Source organism: Podarcis erhardii (assembly GCF_964252035.2).
Source record: "Podarcis erhardii genome assembly, chromosome: 2".
Classification (NCBI taxonomy): domain Eukaryota; kingdom Metazoa; phylum Chordata; class Lepidosauria; order Squamata; family Lacertidae; genus Podarcis; species Podarcis erhardii.
Window position 1 is genome coordinate 35,515,340 of NC_138498.1, and position 23,907 is coordinate 35,539,246.

The 23,907-nt window shown below is 48.1% G+C and overlaps 1 protein-coding gene and 1 long non-coding RNA gene across 6 annotated transcripts in view; one reads left to right on the forward strand and one right to left on the reverse strand.

Moving 5' to 3' along the window:
* Nucleotides 1-1,969, reverse strand: part of CASKIN2 (CASK interacting protein 2) — a 105,594-nt gene extending 103,625 nt beyond the window's left edge. For all 4 annotated transcript variants that reach the window (XM_081850671.1, XM_081850670.1, XM_081850669.1 and 1 more), the window contains exon 1: nucleotides 1,879-1,969. The gene's annotated coding sequence lies outside the window, so the exon portion shown is untranslated. The remainder of the gene's footprint in view (nucleotides 1-1,878) is intronic.
* A 628-nt stretch (nucleotides 1,970-2,597) lies between these two features.
* On the forward strand, nucleotides 2,598-23,538 carry LOC309335743. Of its 2 annotated transcripts, none has more exons than XR_014153696.1 (3): nucleotides 2,598-2,988; nucleotides 11,314-11,400; nucleotides 22,373-23,538. It is a non-coding gene; the product is annotated as an uncharacterized lncRNA (long non-coding RNA). The 2 variants fall into 2 exon arrangements; XR_014153697.1 differs by lacking the exon at nucleotides 22,373-23,538 and adding an exon at nucleotides 12,380-12,698.
* The last annotated feature ends 369 nt before the right edge of the window (nucleotides 23,539-23,907 follow it).

Genomic DNA, 23,907 nt, shown 5'->3' on the forward strand with positions numbered 1-23,907 from the left:
TGTCCCCCCCAAATGTTTTAAATAATAAACATACATATAAACAACAACAACAACCTGGGCTCCATAGACACCCCTTCCCACCCAGCTGGGAAGGAATTAATTTGAGGCATTGCTCAGCCCAGGGGAATCAGCCTTCAAACACGTGACATAATAGCAGAGTGCCCTGATGCATGCACAGAATGAATTTCCCCATCACTAAGTAATTACAGCCTGCCCCATACATCTGGGTTAAGGGTCAGATCTTCCATGTTAGAGGGTGCAACTGATAGGCAGGCTTGGCCTCTGGCACGTAGCCACCCACTGAGATCAGGTGAGAGTTGCAAGTGTCCACCAAGAGGATTTTCCATCCAGCACATCCTGTCTTGCTTTTTCAAATGCAATGTTTTCCACGAAAGTTTAGGGTCAGTAGCAAAACCGATTATCCTTCATCGTCCTGCAGACCTTTGGTGGCATTTCTGTCCAATCCTCCTGCTCTCTTTCCCTGTCCTATTATATAATACAGGTGCAATAAAATAACACTCTCTCCTGTGTCTGTTGTATGTCCGAAAGATCCTACCTCGGCGCAGAGACTGAACTTGATGAGTTTTGGATCACATCCATAAACACCATGAACTCTGCAATACTAAGGTCAGCAGACAGCACAAGACGCACACAATTTAGATTTCGATTGCTCCTATTGCATCTAGGCACCAGGAATGAACTCCAGGGGAGGGTTTAATCTGGCACACCTTCCCACCTTTATCTGAATCTGGACATGTACGGTGTTGCCCTGACACAGGATAGTGTCTCCACCCCATTGGAATGTGGTCTGGAGTACAAAGTAATGGTAAACATCCTTCCTAGCCGAGAAATCTAATCTTACAGTTCAGGACTCTACCTGCGGAGGAACTCTCAATATCTGAAACATTCCTTCCTCAAACAACTGGGGAGGGGGCAGAATAGGGAAGAGGAGGGGGCAGAAGAGCGGGATCATTATGTAAGAGGGAGACTAAAGATGCTGAACAACAGTTATTAAAAATACCAGCCCTGTAGGGGGAAGGCAAGAGAAACACTCCCGCAGCAGGAAAGAAAAGCCAAGAGCAAAGGTTACTGAGGAGGTTGGAGGCAACCTTTGAATCGCAGCAGCAAACATTTCAGATGTATCATTTTTCATGCAATGAATGTACACACAGCAGAGAGAGGAGAGACGTAATCTCCTAAAACCTGAAGACTGGCAACATTTCTCCCTCTCCAGTGAGAAACCGCGGGTAGATTTTTTTTTAAATAAAAAACCCTCATTAATTGTGCCCAATGGCTGCAAAGAAAGCGAGTTACAAGGAAATCAGTTTGGGGAGAGGGGATGGAAGGAGAAGGGAGAACAGTAATCTAATCTTCAGGAGCGGAGCGGCTGGAATCTATATGAATGTATATGAATCTATATGAATGCATCTCAAACCTTGGAACAGTTTTAGAAAGGGGACTTTACAAACCAAGGGAAGCAACTCGTGTTTTATCAGCGCGTTTTGCCATACAATGCCCTGGTAATCGAGTACTGTATATAAGTTGTTTTAAAAAAAACCAGAACAATTAACAAGCCATTGATTTCTACAGATCTCAAGGCTGAGCGGGACGGAGCGGAGCTTTAGTTTTGGACACAGCCGAGTCGAGAGTTTGCAATCTACAACACAAGGCACCGAGGAGTTACCAAATAAGGAGAATAAAGGGGAGGCGGGGGGGGGGGGAGAGGAATAAACCTTTGTGTTGGCAGCAAAGCAAGAGTGCGATTCCTTTCCCCTGGTCCTGCCGCTCCCCTACTACTCCTATTCCGCCGCCGCCGCCACCTTGGTCCGCCCCCCCCCCCAAAAAAACCCAGCAAATTCTTTCTTTCGCCCAACTCACCTCATCGGCCAAAGAGATCCTCGCACTGCCCGGCGCACCAAGTTGCAAAGCCCAAAGGCGCGCACTCTTTTGTGTGTGTGTGTGTGTGTGTGTGTGTGTGTGTGTGACACACCGGCTGGCTGCTCTTCTGCAATCTCCTTCCACCGCCGAGCAAAGCTTGGCCAAAGCAAAAGCCAAGGGGCGGGCGGGCGGGCGGGCGAGCTGGCTGACCTCTCTCCGCTTCCGAAGCGCGCACTTGCGCGCAAAAATAAATGCTTTTGATCTCCTCTCAGTTCCCGGGCTCGGAGGACTTTGTGGTGCCGGAGGGAGCGAGGGGTGTGTGTGTGTGAGCGCGCGTGCGTGTGCCTGGGAGCTCGCGCGCGCGCCTGTGTTTGTGTGTGTGCGCGCAAGCAAAAGTCTAGGGAACCCGAGAACTCAGGCTCGCCACCCCGTCGCCGTCCGTGCCCCCCTTTCCCGATCTCGCATTCTTCTGTTTCCCAGGGGCACCGTCGACCCCGGTTGAAATTGACTAGTCTAGTCAGTTTGCAGAGGGCGCCTGGGAACTCTTCTGTAAAGTCACCGCCGACGCCGCCTCCTTTTCTCTGCCCCCCACCCGCCTCCTCCTCCTCCTCCTCCTCCTCCTGCCGCCCCGATCACTCTTTCTCTCCGCAGGAAATCCCTCCCAGACTCCTGTTCTTCCCTCCGGATTGGGAAAAAAAAAAGCGAGAAAAGGGGGGTGGCGGACGGCTAGGCTTGCTGGGCAGGGCCAGAGAGTTGCCAGCTGCCACTCAAAGCAAGGAGAGGGGGGTGGATTCAGGGGTTAACCCGATGGGAGGGTGTGTGTGTGTGTGTGTGTTGTGAAGCGTGTTACCTGAGCCCTTGGCGCGGTTAGGAACATGTGCGCACAGGTAGGACGGGCTCCGTGTCTGGAGCGGAGGAGCTGCTGAGCGCCATCTCTTCCCCGCCTTTCGCTTTCTCCCCCCTCTCCCCCCCCGCCTCCTTTTTAAGTGAGAGCCTGCGGGGTTCATTGGAGTCTCAAGTGGATTTAATGAGAGTTACTTGGCAAGAGGAAGCGGCGCAACCCTTGCCAAACTATGTGGAAAAGGAAGGGCAGAGAGGTCTGACTTACAGGTATCCATTAAGGGCGCCTCATATTCCCCCCCCTCTCCCCCCCCCACCAGTGGCGTAGCGTGGGTTGTCAGCACCCGGGGCAAGGCAAGTAATTTGCGCCCCCTAACCCATGGATTTGCGCCCCCTAACCCTAACCCCCAGATGTTGCGCCTGGTGCGGCCGGCCCCCCCTGCACCCCCCACGCTACGCCACTGCCCCCCACGCCCCGCTAGCCTATGTGTGAGTATTGGTCTGGTATTATTTAGTCTTGATTTGTATGCCAGGTTTAATCTGGATGTTCATTGATTTAGTGACATTGTTAAGCAGCGTGGCGTAATGGTTGGAGTGTTGGACTAGGACCTGGGAGAGCAGGGTTCGAATCCTCTCAGCCAGCCATGAAGCTCACTTGGACCGGTCACCATCTCTGAGCCTAACCTACCTCACAGGGTTGTTGTGTGGATGAAATGGGGAGAAGAACCATGTACACACACCTCTTGAAGCTCCTTGCAAGGGAAACGTGGTATATAAGTGTAATAAATAAATCAAGCATTTGGTTGTTTTTATTAGGGCCTTGATGTTCTTAAGCACCTTGTGTGGGGAAGGTGGATTAGTTTATATATTTAATACATGCATCGTGTTTGAAAGTGCAAATTAGTCATTTCCATAGAATGTATCTTCAAACTGTGGTATTATGTGTAATGGAAAATAGGTACAGAAAGGAAAATTCCTTGATGCCAAGTTTGGGACAAGTACTCTTTGGTGAAAGAACCCCAGCAAGGATTTAAAATCACAAAATACGCAGCAAAGGAAAGTGTGGAAATATAGGTTGTTAGACTTTTAGAATATGCCCTTCCAAGTTTCTTCGAAACTTTCCTTCTTTCTCTGGCATAGAAAAAGACCACATATCTGGTAAGTTAAAACGTCCCTAAAGGTCAGATTCATGTGCTTTTCCATACGGCATTCAGTTTCTCAGGTAGACTAGAGTAGAACAATAGTCTTGATTACCTTCTTCCCAAAGTGAGTGGAAGTGACCTAGGCCAGTGTTTCCCAACCGGTGTTCCGCGGCACACTAGTGTGCCGCGAGACGTTGCCTGGTGTGCCGCGGGAAAAATTAAAAAATTCGAAAGATATCCGGAGAGGCGGCCTTCGGGCGAGTTTTAATTTTAATTTTCCTTCTCCCACTTAATGCCCCACGTTCGCCCGAGCAGCTTGCAGTCCTCGGTAACCACGGCGACCCGAGGGAGGGGAGGGAACAGGGAAGTCGAGGGCGGCGGCGAGCCGCGATGACGTCAGTGGGCCGCGCCGCCTCGCCCTGGCACGGTGTGAGAGCCCCAGCTAGTGGCGCGAGCTTCGGAATAAGTGGGATCCGCGTGCGCGAGACCGAGATCGCGGGTAAGGAGCTCAGCCCTGGGCAGGAGGAAGCGGGGCCGCGCGTGCGGGCCACATCCCCACAGAGAGCGAGCCTCCCCCGGCCCACCACTCCGGGCAGGTCCACTCGCATGAGGGGGCGGCGATGGCGACGGCCGGCAGCTTGCCTGCAATGCCATCCCTCGAGCAGGCGAGGAGCCCGGAGGCTACCAGATACGAGTCCTCTTTCCCACCCTGCTCGGGAGTCCAGAGCACTTGGTCGCATTCAGGATCTAGAGTGGGGAAGCGGGGCTTGTGTCTGGGCTGGACACATTGGGCTGCCTGTGCCGCTCGACCTGCGGGGAGAAATCAGGGTGGGAGTCACGACCGTGAGGCAGGGCTGCCAAGTGTGGCAGAAGAGGACACGGCCGTCGCACCTGTCCTTAGGTAGGAGCTTCTTCCGTGTCGACCTGCTGCCCTAAAGTCTTGGCTTTTTTCTTGGCTTTTTGGCGGTTGGCACAGAAGGAAGGCAAGGGGGAGGGGAAAAAATTGAAACTTACACTTTCGTGCGTCCCTCCCGGCGTGACGCTGCACGCTGACGTCACGGGGCTGTAATGGTGGTGTGCCTCGAGATTTTTTTCATGAAACAAGTGTGCCTTTGCCCAAAAAAGGTTGGGAAACACTGACCTAGGCTAAGCCTGGCAGGTAAAGGTAAAGGGACCCCTGAACATTAAGTCCAGTCGCAGACGACTGGGGTTGCGGTGCTCATCTCGTTTTATTGGCCAAGGGAGCCGGCGTTTGCAGACAGCGTCCGGGTCATGTGGCCAGCATGACTAAGCTGCTTCTGGCAAAACCAGAACTGCACATGGAAACGCTGTTTACCTTCCCACCGGAGCGGTACCTATTTATCTACTTGCACTTTGATGTGCTTTCGAACTGCTAGGTTGGCAGGAGCTGGGACCAAGCAACGGGCGCTCACCCTGTCGCGGGAATTCGAACCTAACCCTTTTGTGTCTTAATTAGACTTAAGCTTGTGGATTTTATGAGGCTGGTTATTTCACAATTAGCACCTGTGATAAGTAATTAGAGCACATTACGAGGGGGGTGTGTGTGTGTGTGTGTATTTGCATATACAAGTGAATAAGAAGGATTGTTATTTCGTATTTTGGATAGTTGCTTCCTTCTCCTTTAAAGGCATTTCAGATGCAGCATTAAAAGTAACCCTAATCCTAATACTTGAAGATCCTGATTGTCATGCTCGTGTGTAGACTATCAAAATTATATGTCTGTGCGGTAGTTTAAGTGCTGGGCTATGACTGGGAAGGAACAAGGTTGCTTAATCATGAAGCTCACTAGGTACCTTTGAGCCTAACTTTCTTGTGTAAAAAACGGGTGGTGAAGACAAGACCCATCTTATGCTTCTCTTCCCTGTAGGCCACTCTGGGTTCTACAAAGGACAAGCTGAACATAGCTACAGTAAATAAATAATTTTTGAACAGTACGCTTTTATTTGCACATTGAGGAGGGTCAAGACCTCCTGGAGTTCTGGGGAAGGTGTTGTTGGAGGGAAGAGCTCAACCTATACTGTCAAACCTTGGTTCCTGAACACTTCCGTTATCATACGTTTCAGCTCCTGAACACTGAAAACCTGAAAGTAAATGCTCCAGTTTTCAAACGTTTTTCAGAACCCAATCGTCCGACGTGGCTTCCACTTGAGTGCAAGAAGCTCTTGCAACCAATCAGAAGCCACACCTCAGTTGTTGAACGTTTTGGAAGTCGGTCTTCCGGAATGTATTATATTTGACAACCGGGGTTTGACGGTATACTAAGAATGAACTCATTATCCTAATGTGGATCCTTCTGTAGCCCTATTCACATACGAGGAAAATGAATAAGCAGGTAGGCTTGCAGGGGCTGTAGAAATACAAATAAATATTGGGGGGGGGGTGGAAAAATTGGGATATCCCAAAACTGCCCAGTGAGGACTGGGCATGTTCAGTGTGCACAGAATGCTGAACGACCGGGAAATGTACAATCAAGGGAGGGGATAATGGAACAACGAAGTAACTTAGAAAAGGTCATAGCTGCCCGGGTGAAACCGTCAGTTTGGGGAAGGCTTCTCATAGTTCTCTGTGTTCACAATATGGCTCTTTGTCCCAGTATCTTTGACGTTACGTTGCCCCCTTGATCAAAGATTTCAGCCCCTCAACCCTCTACAATAACAGGCTTATCTCCCTTTGGGCTTCTTGCGGGAATACGTTTTTCTTTGACATTTCAAACAGATTAAATGCTTTCATTAAAGGTAAATGTTCACTGCTTGCCTGATAGGGAAAGTGCAGCTATCACGATTTTTCCAAGTCGGAGTGTTTTTCTGCCTTTGAGGAATGCCTCTTCTGAGTGGCTTCTGGTTATCTGTAAAGGACTTACCTCATTCCAAGACCATGCAAGAGATTTGTTTGTTTGCTATGAGCAACAGCAATCATCTTAACCCCTAAGGAATTATTTGCACTGGAGGTGAGCAGGGTAGAGGTGGGTACTAGAGAGTACCTTGTTAATGACTTCTGCGACCACTTCAAGTGCATTTCAAAGGCAGTGGTGGCACATGAAGATGAATTACTTTTCCATATATGGAAGGACTGTTGGTTTGGTCCACCTAATCACTGCCCTGAGATCCTGTCCTGTCATGTGGTGGCTGTGGAGGCAGAACTCCACATTGCGTGTGCAGAACCTCTGGCTGGCAATGATATGCTGGGATGCCGTGGGAGAGCGAATGCTGTGCATGCAAATTGTAGTTCCAAGTCGCAGTTCAGTCCCTGGCATCCCAGGTAGGGCTGGGTATGGCTCCTACCTTAAACCCTGCAGAGCTGCTGCCACTCAACGTAGGTAAGGGATGGGGATCCTCTGGCATATAAGAAGCTGTCTTATAGCAAGTCAGATCATTGGTTCATTTAGCTCAGTGCTGTATACATTGATTGGCAGTGGCTCTCCAGGATTATAGGCAAGGAATCTCTCTGGTGCTGGTGGTGGTTGAACTTGCATGCAGATCAGATACTCTACCACTGAGCTACCTTCTCCAACTACAGTGGTACCTCGGGTTAAGTACTTAATTTGTTCTGGAGGTCCATTCTTAACCTGAAACTGTTCTTAACCTGAAGCACCACTTTAGCTAGTGGGCCTCCTGCTGCCACCGCGCCGCCGGAGCACAATTTCTGTTCTCATCCTGAAGCAAAGTTCTTAACCAGAGGTACTATTTCTGGGTTAGCAGAGTCTGTAACCTGAAGCGTATGTAACCCGAGATACCACTGTATGTCCTTTCTATCATCCCTGACCATTTACTATAGTAGTTGGGGCTAATGGGAGTTGGAGTCCAAGAACATCAGGAGGGCTATGGGTTCTGCATTCCTGGTGTAGACAGTATTGAATTAAACAGGCCAATGGTATGAGTCTGTACACAGCAGCTTCCCATGTCCATAATGCGCAGAGTGAAAACCTTTCTTGCACACAGGCCAAGTCGGTGGGCTACACAGATGCAGCCCAGTCCTAACCAAGTTTACCTGGAGGTGCCATAGCTCAGTGGCAGCACATCTGCTTTGCATGCAGAAGGTCCTGGTTGAATCCTCAACATCTCCAGGTAGAGTTGGGGCAGACCTCGGTCTGAAAGCTGGAGACCTCTTCCAGTTGGTGTGTAGACAGTGCTGAACTTGAAGGGTCAGTGGCCTGGCTGACTCCATAAAACGCAGCTCCCTATATTCCAATGGAAATAAACTACCCTAGTTTCTGTGTGGTTTGCTTCTGAATAGGCATTCTTCTGTATGCAAGCAAGCCACTCTAATAAATGTGTGGATTGCACCAATAGTTGCTAAAAGATGACACTTAACAATAGTGTATTGATTGAAGGTGTGCCCATTATAAGGCTCTGCCAACTACAAAATACAGAAATGTGATCTATTTGGGTCAGTATTGTCAGCCCTGATTGGTTACATCTCTTCAGGGTCTCATGCAGAATTCTTCCCAGGCCATCTGGGAGGAGTAAGTGTTGAAAATGAGACTTCCATGTGTTCCCCATCCCTCAATTATAGCTTCTTCCTTTAGGTGTCTCAGAAGGTGTTTAGTTTTGCAGATTATCAACAGCTAAATAAACGACACACGTGGCTGGATTTTATTTCAGAAGGACCAGTCATGATAAATATCAACCCACCCCCTGCCACACTTTCTACTGGCTTCTATCACGGTGGGAAGCAAATCAGTTCCTATGACAGTGTGTTGAGAAATGATGCTAAACTGGGGTTTATTGAGCAATCTGAATCATACGGGGGTGGGGGATGGCCGGGTGAGAGAGGAGTATAAACGCTGCTTCTAAGACACACCCTATATTTTCCAGTTCTTAATAAAGAGATTATTATGCGGATTTGATTATAAATGGCAGCATTTTATGGCTGCTATTTTGAAGAGCCTGTATCTATAAGTAGACACGCTTGGAAACATCACAAAGTTAAAGGTCTTGTTATTCATTATCTGACTTTGCCAGAGCTTGTGAAGTGCACTGACATTTATAACGATTCTTTGAATTTATGTGGCATCCTTTGTCCTTTTAAGGATCTTAATTAAGCTTCTCAACTCCCCAAGGAGCTGATAAGCCCAGTTCGAAGAGAGGTGCAGGAACTTAATACACCCAAAATCAAGGCCAGCCATATATTAAAATCAGGACATCTCAAATGGGACCTTGATAGCTGGCCTGGTTTGTAAAGGAACATGGCTTGCAACTTGCAATTTTCCAATGTGAACTACGACTGTTGAAATCAGGCCCAGTGTCAGCACACAATGCCCTTAGGCATCTGTCAGGGCCCACCTTGGAAGCTGCCATTTTAGTTTTCCACAATGCCCCACAACCCTAAGTTGAGGGTATTGTGAGAAATTAAACGGATGGTTCCCAAACCTGGTGCTGATCAGAGTGCCGTTGCTGCTGCTACCTCTGCCTCAAAACCTGCCAGGGCCCGCCAGTGTCGGAAAGCCCCTTAAAACCTAGAGCTGGTCCTAGTCAAAATTATAATCCTGAAAGTAGTTGCATGCAGAATACTTCAATCATGAAGTATTCCAGGGCAGAATCTTTTAGCATCATTGGGCAGAGTGTGAGTCTGAAGACCATTTCTCACTGATGTTTACCCTCAAGCCAGACATTAGCCCAGCTGGGACAAAAACAAGAACAAATTGCGGGGAGGGGGGGAGGGGAGGGGAGGCAGGGAGGGAGGGAAAGCTGCGAGGATGTTTAGTTAGCAATTCCCCCATACTCCTGCATTATCATTATGTGTCAATGTCATTTGCTGTGCAATGTGAACTTCTGCCCTTAGCGCCTGAGAATTAGGACATGTAGCACCAACAGATTTACCATCGGGAACAGCAAGAGATGTTGCCATACTCTTAGCTTGTATTCTTAGCATGTCTTGTTCGCTTGGGGATTGCTGGTGTAATTTCCCCCCACCCCTTTGTTTTAATTGTTACGGTTTTAACAATACGTGCAGAGGATGAAATCCTTTCCTGAAAGCGTTAGTCATGTTCCGTGGAGCAGCGTGATTCCTGAACAGTGGCTCCGGGCCCTCAAATGGATTCTGGGAAAGTCATGGGTGGATCAAGCAGTTTCCAGCAGTGAACAGCAGCAATTCAACACTGGTTAGAACAAAGGCAACAGTTCACCAGGTGATTTCCCCTTAGTACAAAGGGGGGGAGATACTAGTGAGAATTATTTTGTCACAAAACGTGAGTGGTTGGGTTTAATGTATTTACATGTTTCTGTAGAAAGATTCTCAAAAGACGCAACATGCCCAACCCAGCTCCAACACAGAGGAGCTCCAGCATGCGCACACTGTGTGTATAAATAGAATGTATACATGCATGCAACATATTCTATAGGGACATGTGCCAGAAAGCCAGGACTGGCCTTGCCGTTCTCTTGTTTGTCCAGCTCTGATGAAATGGTCTCTGAGTCCTTGCTCAGGTATGCTCTTCTGTATACTCCAACAGACACATGCAGTCACAGATATTTATGTGTAAATACCTCTGACTGCTCCTATGAACCTTCTTGATCGTGAACGCAGAAGAGCTCTGTTGGAAAAATTCTGGAGGAAGGCAGATTTGGATGCTAGAGGGACTTCTGGAAGCAGTGGTCTCACTTTGCCTAATGTTAGGGCCGGCTCCGAATATGTAGAACGTCATCTTGGATTATGATCAAAGCTGTACAAATTATCTATAGGATTGCCAGGCCCTTGCCCAAAGGTGGCACCTGTCTCCTCACCCATCCTCTTTGAGTGGTCATTTCACTGGGTCGAGTAGTGTGGCTGCCTCAGGTGGCAGAGAAAGGGGGAGATAATTCCATCTGGCAAGCTGAACTTCTTGCTCTCATGGAACGATCGCCATTGTGCAACATTGAATTCCACCCAAGAATTCCTATAAACTGGTATCCAGTAAACAATAATTAAAAGATCATAAAATACACAACAGATGACCAACAACAAATCAATTCAATTATCTAAAAACACTTGGCAGGACCAAAAACATTCTTGGCAAGCAGTGCCTTTCTGATTTCAATAAGAACCATGTTCTAAATAACTGATGCCACTATGCTAAAAACCCCAGCTTGCTGAGAAACTAAAATATGAAAATATTAACCCATGTGGCACAGTTGATCATGCAGTCAGGGATCTTGTGAGAGAAAGGTGGTAATGTGAAAAAGTACAGGGTGAGATTACACCCACAGGCTCCACTCTTGCTTTTTTTGCAGGACTTCTTTTGCTGACAGATGGTGCACCTGCAGCTCCTATTTACAGAGAAGCCTCAATCTCAAAGATGATTAATATCCACAAATCTAGCTAATCACCTTTGAAATCGAGGCTCCTTTGTAAATAGGATGTAATAGCTTAGCTCCTAGTTAAGGAACTGTACCCCCTCATGCAGTTTTTAGATATGACAACATAATGCTTCTGTCCTACCCTTATATTTCATTAGGAGAAAACAGTCTTGTGCAGAGTGGGCTCCCGTGAAGAAGCTATAAAGTGAGATGTTATCTCAATGAGCCACTTTTGCCATCTAGAGGTGAATATCAGCACTGCCATTTTGGGATGCTTTTTCAGTGCTAGCCTCCATGCAGACACAGCAGAAGAAATGCTCAATAAATAGCCTACGTTGTCTAATCTCCATGCAGATAAATCAGGATGAATGACCAATAAATAGGTTGCCTGGAAGCGGGTGGCCTCTGCCTGTCTCTGAACTACCTTCCCTCGAAATATGCCCAACTGTAGTTTGGGCTACCTTAGTAACTACAGTTGTCCTCCATTGCCTTATCTGCGGTCATTTGGGGACCTGTGAGTCCCTTATTTTGCCCTGCAATCCCATTATTTTACTTGTTTAGATTTCTATCCCAATTGAAAATGATTTTTTTTAAAAAATAATCCCATCTGCCTAAGCACTCTCTGCTTTCCACTCTCTTGCATGGTATCTCTGATCTCTGTTTTATAGAGAACTGTGTGGCTCACTGTGTGCAGCTTGCCTGAGTTAACCTCCATCTTCCCACCCAAGGATAGGGTTGCCAACTTTTCTCCTACTAGCTTTTCTCCATTGCCTTTCAAAGTGCTGCCTGGCACACAAAAACAAGAGTTTTCTTGCAATGTTATCTTCCATGCCAGGAAAAAGATGTATATTCTGTAAAAGGCAGTAGCAACAGTAGGATTTAGTCTGTGACCAGTGGTGGTAACAACATTAATTTGAAGCCACTGCCTAAACCAAAATGACAGAACATATCAGACCTATCCTTAACTTGAACTTGAGTTTGCTAGTTTCCTCTCCCCTCCCCTCCCAGTCCAGTTTTCTTTTCATGCTGTCATAGGCCTGAGTGCAGGGCCTTTTTTGTGATTTGTAAGCCACTCTGGGAGGTTTTTGGGGCTGAAGAGCAGGGTTTTAAAAATTGCTTCATTTACAAGAGCCAGTACAAAAGGAAGAAGGTAAGTTGGTAACCATACCCGTGATATGTTGCCAGAATCCTGACATGGTTCCTTCTCCTCTCCTGTCCCCTCAGCCCCTGTAATGAATGCTGCTGTGACACAGGAAGACATATCCTGCACCCTAGAGAAAGGGACAAGGAAGTATATTTCCACTGAAATAAAACACGCTTCCTTATGACTATAACCAGAAGCACCACTCAGCAAATTGACAGATTACGGAAGCTGGCTATAAACGCTGATCCTTTTCCCAGCCCTGCTCTGCAAACTTCTCGGTTTAAGATAACACAAGAGGACTGCTTATACCATGGAAATGAATGAAAGCAAGGAGCAAGGCTGCAGAGATAAGGGAGGGAGGGGATTCACCCAGAGAGTGATCTAGCTTCACTGACCTTAATGAAGAAACCAGAATTCATATAATAATAATAATAATAATAAATTTTATTTATATCCCGCCCTCCCCAGCCGAAGCCGGGCTCAGGGCGGCTAACAACACTAAAACAATACAACATTATAAAACATTATAAAAATGAGTTAAAAACAAAATTAATGGCAACCATAAGCTAAAGTCTTGAAAAGATTGCCAAAGGAGGGAGTCAGGCTGCGCCCTAACAAAAGGCCAGGTGGAACAGCTCTGTCTTGCAGGCCCTGCGGAAAGATGTCAAGTCCTGCAGGGCCCTTGTCTCTTGTGACAGAGCGTTCCACCAGGTTGGAGCCGCAGCCGAAAAAGCCCTGGCTCTGGTTGAGGCCAGCCTAACCTCTCTGTGGCTTGGGACCTTCAAGGTGTTTTTATTTGAAGACCGTAAGTTCCTCTGTGGGGCATACCAGGAGAGGCGGTCCCGTAGGTACGAGGGCCCTAGGCCGTATAGGGCTTTGAAGGTTAAAACCAGCACCTTAAACCTGATCCTGTACTCCACCGGGAGCCAGTGCAGCTTGTATAGCACCGGATGAATGTGATCTCTAAGCGAAGACCCCGTAAGGAGTCTCGCTGCGGCATTCTGCACCCGTTGGAGTTTCTGGGTCAGTCTCAAGGGCAGCCCCACGTAGAGCGAGTTACAATAATCCAGTCTGGAGGTGACCGTCGCGTGGATCACAGTGGCTAGGTCAGGGCGAGAGAGGTAAGGAGCCAACTGCTTAGCTTGGCGGAGATGAAAAAATGCCGCCTTTGTTATAGCTGCAATCTGCGCCTCCATAGAGAGGGAGGTATCGAAGATTACACCCAAACTCTTAACGGATGGTGCTGGCACTAATTGCACCCCCGCAAGAGATGGGAGTTGCCCCCTCAGTCCCAAGTCGTCCCGTCCCAGCCAGAGGACCTCTGTCTTCGAAGGATTTAACTTCAACCGGCTCCCACGAAACCATCCAGCCACAGCCTCCAAGCATCTGATCAGTGTGTCTGGGGCCGAGTCCGGGTGGCCGTCCATCAACAGATAGAGTTGGGTGTCATCAGCATACTGATGGCAGCCCAGCCCAAAACTCCGGACAAGCTGGGCGAGGGGGCGCATAAAGATGTTAAAAAGCATCGGGGAGAGTATTGCACCCTGGGGCACACCACACACCAAGGAGTGGCGGGATGACAATTCCCCCCCAAGCGCCACCCTCTGTCCCCGACCAGAGAGAAACGAGCGCAGCCATTGAAGGACTGTGCCCTGGATCCCCACGTCGGCAAGGCGGTGGTCTAGGAGTTCGTGATCGACCATGTCGAAGGCTGCTGACAGGTCTAGAAGAATCAGCAGCCCCGACCCGCCTCGATCCAGCTGCCTGCGGAGATCATCTGTTAGGGCGACCAGAGCCGTCTCGGTCCCATGACCAGCGCGGAAGCCGGACTGGAATGGATCCAGAGCTGATGTTTCATCCAGAAACCTACCAAGCTGTTCAGCAACCGCTCTCTCAATCACCTTACCCAGGAATGGAAGATTCGAAACCGGGCGGTAATTGGATAGATCTAAAGGATCTAATGATGTTTTCTTTAAGAGCGGGCGCACCACTGCCTCCTTCAGTTCCCCTGGGAATGTCCCAGCGCCAAGAGACAGATTGATGATATCCCCCAGGGGGCCCCGCACCTCGTCTGGACACGCTCTAATCAGCCAGGACGGGCACGGGTCGAGAGGACAGGTGGTGGGCTTTCCAGCTCGGAGGAGTCTGTCCACATCAGCTGGGGATATCCAGTCAAAGTGGTCTAATACTGAACCCGAGGACAGTCGAGGGGCCTCCAGTTCCTTTATTGTATCCAAATTGGCAGGGAGGTCATGGCGGAGCAACAAGACCTTCTCCGCAAAAAAGCTCGCGAATGCCTCACAGCTGTGTGTCGAATTGTTATTTAAATTTGGCTGTCCTTCAAGGGACGTTAAAGACCGAATTATACTAAATAATTGCGCCGGGCGAGAGCTAGCGGATGCAATGGAGGCCGAGAAGTAGGACTTCTTAGCGGCCTTCACTGCCATCTCATAGGTTTTCATAAAAACCCTATAAGATGTTCTTGAAGCTCCGTCACGGGCACCCCGCCATACTCGCTCTAGCCGTCTGAGGTCCCGCTTCATTTTCCGGAGCTCCTCGGTAAACCAGGGAGCCCGGTTTCTGCGGGGTCGCAGAGGGCGCTTAGGTGCGATCTCATCGATGGCTGCCAGGAGCTGGGTATTCCAGGCCTCAACAAGCTCAGTCAATGAGTCGCCAGGGGGAGAAAGGTCCCGCAAGGCTTGACGGAATCTATCAGGGTCCATCAGCCTCTGCGGGCGAGCCCAAATTGGCTCGCCACCCAAGCAGGGTGGGGGTGGAACGTCAATCCTGGCTTTCAGAGCATAGTGATCAGACCATGGCACCTTCATTGAAGGAAACAGGATCACATCTATACCGATGCCAAAGATCAAGTCCAGCGTGTGGCCTGCTTGATGTGTGGGGCCCGAAACAAACTGGGAGAGCCCTAGTGTCGCCATGGAAGACACCAGGTCCAGAGCCTGTGAGGAGGGAGTGGCATCAGCATGGATGTTGAAGTCCCCCAATACCAATAGGTTAGGGAACTCCAAGGCCCAGCCAGCCACCGCCTCCAGCAGGCCTGACAGGGTGGCTGCTGGTGTGCTAGGTGGCCGGTACACCAGCCAGACAGCCAAGCTCACCTCGGAGCCCCACACTAGGCCAACACATTCAATGCCGGGGATCGATGGCGAAGGTAGAGCCCTGAAAGAACAATCTTCCCGGATTAATAACGCCACCCCTCCCCCCCGGCCCACAGTCCGCGACTGGTGAAGGACGGAGAAACCCGGGGGCGCCATCTCTCGTAAGGGAACAGTATCCCCTTCACGCACCCAGGTCTCAGTCACACATGCCAGGTCAACCCCCTGCGAGGTGAAGAAATCTCGCAGGGTGGCGGTTTTGTTGCCTATAGACCTGGCATTGCACAACACCAGTGACGGAGGTGAGTAATCCTTGCTCACCCTACCCTCGTCTCTCGGGATGGGGCGCAGATTGGAAGGGGTACGAGCATATCCGTATCTCGATCCCCTTCGCCTATGACATCTGCCCCCACCGCCATACCTCCCTCGCCCCTGCACAGTAGGAATCCCAAGCCTAATATTCGCCTCCATTTACAGAATATAAAAACAAACAAATAAAAACAATTACATGAAAACAAAACCAATCCCCACCCCACTCCACAACCACCCAACCCTGACCCAAAATAAACCAAAACAAAAAAACCCTGACCCAAAATAAACCAAAACAAAATAAAAATACATAGATAAAAACCACCGCTTATGGTGGTACAACTAAGCAAAAAATAAAAACCGTTTAAAACATATAAAAACACTTCAAACAACCACTGCAGCAGCACTAGTGTCCCCCAAAGCTGCGGCAGTGGTAAGCGTGGGCCCCGCCCCCTGGCCTGATGGAAAGTGGGCCTGCAGGGGGAAGAGCCCTCCCCACAGATGCACGGCAAAGCGGCAGCAGCAATGATTCCAAGGGCTCCAATGCTGAGATGGAGTCTGGGGCCCGCCCCCAGGCCCAAGGTGGAGAATGGGCTTGCAGGGGGAGCGGTCCTCCCCAAGACTCACCGGCAAAGCGGCAGCAGCAGTGTTCCGGGCCTCCTTGGAGTCTTTTATGCTGGGGTGGAGTCTGGGGCCCGTCCCCAGGCCCAAGATGGAAAATGGGCCTGCAGGGGAAAGAGCCCTCCCCACAAACGCACGGCAAAGCGGCAGCAGCGATGTTCCAAGGCCTCCTTGGGGCCTTATATGCTGAGGTGGAGTCTGGGGCCCGCCCCCAGGCCCAAGGTGGAGAATGGGCCTGCAGGGGGAGCGGTCCTCCCCAAGACTCACCGGCAAAGCGGCAGCAGCAGTGTTCCGGGCCTCCTTGGAGTCTTTTATGCTGGGGTGGAGTCTGGGGCCCGTCCCCAGGCCCAAGATGGAAAATGGGCCTGCAGGGGAAAGAGCCCTCCCCACAAACGCACGGCAAAGCGGCAGCAGCGATGTTCCAAGGCCTCCTTGGGGCCTTATATGCTGAGGTGGAGTCTGGGGCCCGCCCCCAGGCCCAAGGTGGAGAATGGGCCTGCAGGGGGAGCGGTCCTCCCCAAGACTCACCGGCAAAGCGGCAGCAGCGTGTGTGTTTGTGTGCACGTGTATAAATACAAACCAAAATTTTATACTACAAACCTCAGTGAGCAGATAGTATATGCAGAGAACCTTTATTTCTTGTGTTATTTCATTCATTCATACTGCCCTTCATCTGAAGATCAGGATGGTTTGCAATATTAAAAACACAAAGCACATACCATAATAACAAACCAAAACAATATTTCTCCACAGAAAACATTAAAATAAAATAATTTATGCTGACTCTAGGCATATAATTTTAGCAAGCAGATTTCTAAAATTGCCAAATTTCCACACACATCCAATATTCTGTATGACAGGAACCCATTTAGGAAACTGGTTGTATCCATTTCAAAACACCCCTGTTTAAAATTTCTAGATGTAGCAAAACAAGCCGTCCCTCTAAAAGTCGTAAAATGGCAACTACGTAAAGTTTGGGAAAACTAAAAGCCACTGTTCTTATTCAGAGGAGGAACGGAAGACAATCCTTAAGCATGAGTTTTCTATAGGTTTTCCAAATTGCTATGTCCCTAAACACCAGAATATGTCTGAGTAAAGAACTATGTATCCTTGCATTGTCTGGAAACTACAGCGGGGCTGGCTTCCAGCCAAACAAGGGGGCTCAATACCATATCAATATCATCCATACTGAATGAACTTGGAAAAGTTATCCCTAGTCTGTTGCCATCTTGCCCGCAGAGTAAAAACATTTCCCAAAAGTACTTTATTTTATGACAACACAATTGTACATTTGTAAAACCTCCCAAAACCCAAAGCAAACATGCTCATTTAGGGCAGACAAAAAGAGAGCAGGGGCACTTGCGGGCTTCAAAATTTCTCTAAAATTCAGTCTTCCATACTACTGTCCTCTTTTGCATCCAACCACCTTTCTCATCTGCCACATAGAAGGGGCTAATCCATATAAATCAGTGAAAAGGTAAAGGGACCCCTGACCATTAGGTCCAGTCATGACCGACTCTGGGGTTGTGGCGCTCATCTCGCTTTACTGGCCGAGGGAGCCGGTGTACAGCTTCCAGGTCATGTGGCCAGTATGACTAAGACGCTTCTGGTGAACCAGAGCAGCACATGGAAACACCGTTTACCTTCCCGCTGGAGCGGTACCTATTTATCTACTTGCACTTTAACGTGCTTTCGAACTGCTAGGTTGGCAGGAGCAGGGATCGAGCAATGGGAGCTCACTCCATCGGGGGGATTCGAACCACCGACCTTCTGATCGGCAAGTCCTAGGCTCTGTGGTTTAACCCACAGTGCCACCCGTGTCCCAATCAGTAGGTGGAACTTTAAATAGCGTTGAGTTAAATACGATCACCTGCTAATTACTTCAGATCAAACTGCAGTTGCAGGGAAATGGGTGACTCAAAAGTTGGCAACCCTACTACGGACTAGCAGCTGTTTGATGTTGCTGTATTGGAAAGTTGATTCCATTCCCACAGGAATGTCACAAGGGTTCACTTCCAAATAATGCTATTTAAAAAAAGAATCTACCAGGTTTTAGCTCTGATTGTTGTGAACGTAAATGTAAAAAAGTGTAGGAAATGTCTGGGGAAAGCCAGATTGTTGTGAACGTAAATGTAAAAAAGTGTAGGAAATGTCTGGGGAAAGCCAATGGGGGTTTGTGTGTGTAAAGTTGACAGCTCCGCTTTGCAACAGGTCTGTTTATTTTTCTGTAACCAAAAAATATTATCTGAATATTACATCATAAGAAAGGTAATGCAGAACAGGAAGGCCTTAAACAAAAGCCAGGTTGGCAACTTTTGAAGCAGCCCCTTTTAACAGCCGTTCGTTGATCTGCATCAATTAGCAGCTGAAAATGTTTAGCTCCTTGTTATGAAAAGCTTCAGGTGCTGATTTCTAAATTTCAAAACTATGTTAACAGGAAAGACGTAGGTCAGTCCAGCTTTATTCCCCCTAAGCCTGTCAGCAAACCAAGGGAGAAAGTGGGAAGGGTTTCCACTTCCCTGTATATATCTTTGCTAGTAGCATATATATATGGTAAAGGATAGTTAAGTCCAGTCAAAGGCAACTATGGGGTGCAGCGCTCATCTCGCTTTCAGGCCAAGGGAGCCAGCGTTTGTCCACAGACAGCTTTCTGGGTCATGTGGCCAGCATGACTAAACCGCTTCTGGTGCAACGGAACAAAGTGAAGGAAGCGAGAGCGCACAGAAACGCCATTGACCTTCCTGCTGCAGTGGTACCTATTTATCTACTTGCACTGGTGTGCTATTAAACTACTAGGTTGGCAGAAACTGGGGCAGAACAACAGGAGCTCACCCCATTGCGGGGATTCGAACCACCGACCTTCTGATTGGCAAGCCCAAGAGGCTCAGTGGTTTAGACCACAGCACCACCCACATCTCTTGTAGCCTGCATAATACTTCTTGGAACACAGAACTTCAGAGTGCTCAAAGCACTTCACATAAATGACCTTGTAATCCTTACAACAGCCTTATATGGTAAGAGGAGATTGCCCCCCTACTGGAAACAGCAGAGGCTGAGAAACTGTTGGTGGCCTACGGCCAGCTAGTGAGCTCATGGTCGAGGTGCGATTCAAACTGGGGACTTCCCTGATTCATAGGTCAGTCTCTTTGCCATTATGCTACACCAGCACCCCATAGTCCCCTTGAGTGGACTTAACTCCAGGGGTCTCCTACCTTTTTCCTTTTTACACCAGCTCTGTATTGGATAATGTAAGAGAAATATGTACTTCTGTTCAGCTTGCATAGCTTATACAGGTCCACAGATTTTAACACAGACTTTAGGTCCAGCAGGTTATATTTTATTCCGATGACTCAGAATAAACTAAAAGGCAATAAACAAAACAAAACCCACTTGCTGTGTAATTTTATGCATGTTTGCTCGGAAGGAAGTCTCACAGCACTGAGTGGGGCTTATGCCCAGAAACTTTGGAAAACAGAGAATTTTGACATTTGAACACTACAGGGCACAATCGAGCACAGCTAGACTCATAAAAATGATTGTGCTTTTGCACAGCTTCTGCTCGTTTCAACCAGGCTTCAGCAGGAGAATTTCCCTTTGGGTTGTGATCCACGCTTTTGCGAAAGTAGATAGAAATCTCATATGTCACGTTCAGAAATGGGTGAGCGTTACAGGGGACAAGAAGGAGCCAGGAAGCTGCCTTGTACTCAGTCCCACCAATGGTCCATCTGGTTCAATGTTGTCTACACTGACTGTCAGGATTTCAGACAGGGAGTCTCTCCCAGCCCTACTTGGTGATGCTGGGCATTGAACTCTGGACCTTCTACACACAAAGGAAATACCCTACCCACTGAGCCATGGCCCTTTCCAACAAGCCGTATATGCTTCTGCATGACATTTCCATGCATCTTCTAATGGGTGTGTGTAGCCACTTGTAAAGAGCCACAAGGAACGCAAAATAGACAAAGTGATACCCTATGTCAGGTTAATTTTGGTAGTACAATTTAGAAAGATGAAAAACCTGATGACGAGGCAAGGATTCGAGCCACAGAAAACATTTCCTCTGGAATAACTGTGTTGCATATTCTCTTATTAATAATCATATAAAAGAAACCCCACCCCGATTGTAATCTTTTGTGTGTTGTTTTTTTAAAAAACAATTGCTCTGGAAGCTAAGAAGCTCCATTGCAGATTTGCTAAGGCTTTCTAATTTTAAAACCTCATGCTGTAATTTTTTATGTTTTAACTTTTATAGGTCATGTTGTGTGGTTTCAGCCTTGTTCTTATCCCCTGCTGTAAATTGTAAAGGCCTTTAGCTATACACAATAAATTGATTGATTGAGTGTGTGTGTGTGTCTGTGTGTGTGTGTGTGTGTGTGCATGTATATATCTATCTTTAGCAGATCATAGGTAAAGGTAAAGGGACCCCTGACCATTAGGTCCAGTTGTGTCCGACTCTGGGGTTGCGGCGCTCATCTCGCTTTATTGGCTGAGGGATCCGGCGTACAGCTTCTGGGTCATGTGGCCAGCATGACTAAGCCACTTCTGGTGAACCAGAGCAGCGCACGGAAACGCCGCTTACCTTCCCTCCAGAGCAGTACCTATTTAGCTACTTGAACTTTGACGTGCTTTCGAACTGCTAGGTGGGCAGGAGCAGGGACCGAGCAACGGGAGCTCACCCCGTCACGGGGATTCGAACCGCCGACCTTCTGATTGGCAAGTCCTAGGCTCTGTTGTTTAACCCACAGCACCACCCGCGTCCCTTAGCAGATCATACTTCTGCATAATTTGCATGGGTAACTTCTGCTATCTAGATGCTGAGTGTCGAGATAGCTGATTCTATACATAAGAGACATCAGCTCAATTAGCCATCCCCAACTTGGCACCTTTCTGATGTTTTGAACTCTAGCTCCCATCAGCCCCTGTCAGATTGTGGAAGGCTGAGCTAGATCCATAGAGAATGGACAGCAACTTCCCCCCTTGGGTTCTGGTGGCAACTTTGCTTGAATCCAGGTATGCAGATGTGCATGTCACAGCAGGCCTGTAGAAGGCAGGAAACAGCTGCTTCCTTTCACACTTACTTACTCAGATTAACCAGATGGAATGGTAGCAATAACTCCATGGAGCATGATGAAGCTACTCCTGGAAAAAAAAAAATCAGCTTTATAAATTGCTTCCGCTGACTTATCACATCACAAAAGAGGATTTCCATCCATCTTTGTGGGATTTGGATCCTCTGGCTGTCCTGACACCTGGTAAAGAACAGAAAACTTGCAGAAAGCATTGTCATAAATCTACCAATTTGTCTGTAATAATTTGTATTAAAAACAAAAAAACAGAGTTTAAATTGCTATTAGGGGTTGCAGGGGCAAGATTGGTGGAAGGGGTAGAAAAATGAGAGCATAGTGGATATACAGGGGGAGAAAAGAGCCTGGGGGCCTGAGGGAAAGATACAGAGGCCTTCCCTCCCTTACTCAAAACCCTTCCAAACCAGTGGTCTAAACCACTGAGCCTCTTGGGCTTGCCAATCAGAAGGTTGGCGGTTCGAATCCACGTGATAGAGGTGAGCTCCCATTGATCTGTCTCAGCTTCTGCCAGCCTAGCAGTTCGAAAGCACACCAGTGCAAGTAGATAAATAGGTACCGCTGCGGCAGGAAGGTAAATGGCGTTTCTGTGTGCTCTGGCTTCCCTCACGGTGTTCTCTTGAGCCAGAAGTGGTTTAGTCTTGCTGGCCACATGACCCATTTGTCTGTGGACAAACACCAGCTCCCTTGGCCTGAAAGCGAGATGAGCGCCACAACTCCATAGTCACCTTTGACTGGATGTAACCATCCAGGTCCTTATTGCTTGCTAGTTCTTGCATCTACTAATGTGAGGGCTAGACACATGGTTGTGTTAAAAAAGAAAATAATTACCAGGATCATGCTTATGTTGCCACCTCCTGTTACATAACCAGGTTCGGTGCTGTGCAATTTGATAGCATCTGTGCAGATTGCTGCACGCTGCATTCTAATATTTGTTTTTCCAATACAGATGTGGTGGCCAGCCAGGCAAAGAGGAATCCCGCTGAATGAGTGAAAAGCTATCCACTGCTGAAAGTACCCATGCTGGGAGCCAGATGTCTCTAATTCTCAGAGCATGCTGCATATTCCAGAACATCACTGCTCCATAAAACATTATTAGATTCCATTTGTGTGTCTCAGAACTTCAAAGTTATTGCACTGAATAGAAGAGACTCTGTATGTCCCCAAAGGATTTTGTTTCTTAAGGATTTATCTAGCTACCTGAGGAGTGCCATTGTCTAGCTCATTTACTGTTTATCATCCTCACCGCTCAGCTATCACAGACTAAAGAAAACAGGCAGAAATTTGCAGGGGCCAAGGGGAAACTTGCTAAGAATTGCTAAGTTATTCAGGAATTCATGAAGCTGGTTGTTTCTTCAATTAGTTTCCCTTCCATAGTCGCCCACCAAAGGGTGTTTTAGCCTTACAACAACCCTGTGAGGTAGGTTGGACATGCTATCCATGCATCTGTTCTGTAAGCACTTGCAGTTGCTGGGTGTTTTTAAAAAGTGCTTTAAAGCCATCAAACAATATGACGTTGGGCATCTGAGACATTTAAGCAGCAGAGGAACAGGCAGTAGCTGTGCTATGTTGCAGCCTCCGTTCCGGTTCTGCCATTAGACTGAGCTGTCCCACCTCTAGTAGTAGATCTGGGGTCACCATCAAGAGGAAGCAGCTCCCAATTAGTAGATAGTGCAGGACCCTTTAAGAAGGTGCAAGAAGAAGACCTGCAAAAGTGGATCCTACCCTAGTGGCCCCTTCACCCTCCTCTCTCTGCCAGCTGCAAGATGTTCTGTGAGTACAGTAAACTTGCTGCTGCAAGCAGGAACTGTGCAGAAAGGCTGAAGGTCTGTGTGATCACTGAGCTGGTCAGCTCCAATGGTTACACACACCCTGCGCTACTCTGCAATGCAACTCCAGTCTTTGATTTTCAACTGTTAATGAAAAAGCCTCACTATTCAGCGCTCTGCTTCTTGGTGGTTGGTCAACATAATTCTTGTCTCTGTGAAGCAAGTTTGGGGAACCTTAGGCTCCCCAGATGTTGTGAAGCTACAGTCCTCCATCATCCCTGGTCAGTGGCTGTGCTTGCTGGGGTTGATGTAAGAGTCAGCGGAGATCCCCAGCAGCAGAAACTACAGTGGTACCTTGGGTTAGAGATGCTTCAGGTTACAGACTCCGCTAACCCAGAAATAGTAGCTCGGATTAAGAACTTTGCTTCAGGATGAGAACAGAAATCGTGCTCCAGCGGTGCGGTGGCAGCAGGAGGCCCCATTAGCTAAAGTGGTACCTCAGGTTAAGAACAGTTTCAGGTTTAAGAACAGGCCTCCAGAACGAAATAAGTTCTTAACCCGAGGTACCACTGTACAGAGCAGTCATTCCCAAACTGTTCTAGGTCACCACCTCATAAATTCATCTCCGGTGCCCCTTACCCTATAAAAAGCATTGTTCAGAATTGCAGTTTGTGCAACCCACTAGGGAAGAGAACAGCACACAAGAAATTCAAAA